We start from the raw sequence: 890 nt of genomic DNA, 5'->3' as shown, positions 1-890 counted from the left end.
ACGGCAGAGGTGCTGTGCCAGCTCCCCGTGCAGGGTAACCAAAGGGCCTGGCCAGGAAAATTTGGAGTTGTTTGGGCTGTGGTTTGTCTGTTCTGTGATGGGGCAGGAGCCTGCCTGGACCCTCAGCCCTTCCCCGGGTGGGTGGGTGGTGGTGGGCAGCACTGAGGCTGGGCCTGATCCTGCCCCAGCCATCCTGCTGCAAACCCTGAATAACCCAAACCAAGCCACCAGCTTTGTTCAGGATTTAAACCCTGCCAGCAGAGCTTGGCCCCAGAGAAATGCGATCCACATTTTTTCCAGGTTGCCGACTGTCCTCCCCTGACCCTGGGAAGTGGATGTTTCCCAGCAGCGGGAATACAACCGTAAGCCTTAAAAATAACCTGCTTCGCCTTCAGTGCTCCGTACAAAATAGGCCGCGTTCCTTCTATTTAATCCCTGGGCACGAGGCAAAAATCATTCGAAAGGAAAACACAGCGGATGCTTCCAAGGGGGCCCTCAGTGGATGGCACCAGCTTCCCTGCAAACCTCCACCCCTCGCTGGGGGGTATGTACTTAGCCAAGAGAATAAATGTCCTTGTTTGAAGGGGATGGGGAAGGCAGAGGGCTGTGATCGGGAGGAGGGAGGGAGGCGGTGGCAATCCCTCTGCGGGGAAAGGCTGTCCCAACCTTTCGGGACCAGCACCTCCATGGCAGGCACTGAGCCATGGCACGGACAGCCCGGTCACGCTGTTTCCATCTTACAGAGGAGAGATGATGTGATTTGCCTCTGAGCAGAAGGAAACATCATTTTTTTCCCCTCTGGATGGGGCAGGAGGAGGGTTTTGGAGGTGGGGAGGTTGTGGCAGGGAAGGAGGCGGCAGTGCACAGGCTTGGCACCCATCGGCACTGGT

Source organism: Cariama cristata, unplaced genomic scaffold (genome assembly GCF_000690535.1).
Source record: "Cariama cristata isolate BGI_N322 unplaced genomic scaffold, ASM69053v1 scaffold2785, whole genome shotgun sequence".
Classification (NCBI taxonomy): domain Eukaryota; kingdom Metazoa; phylum Chordata; class Aves; order Cariamiformes; family Cariamidae; genus Cariama; species Cariama cristata.
This window is presented reverse-complemented; position numbering follows the sequence as displayed.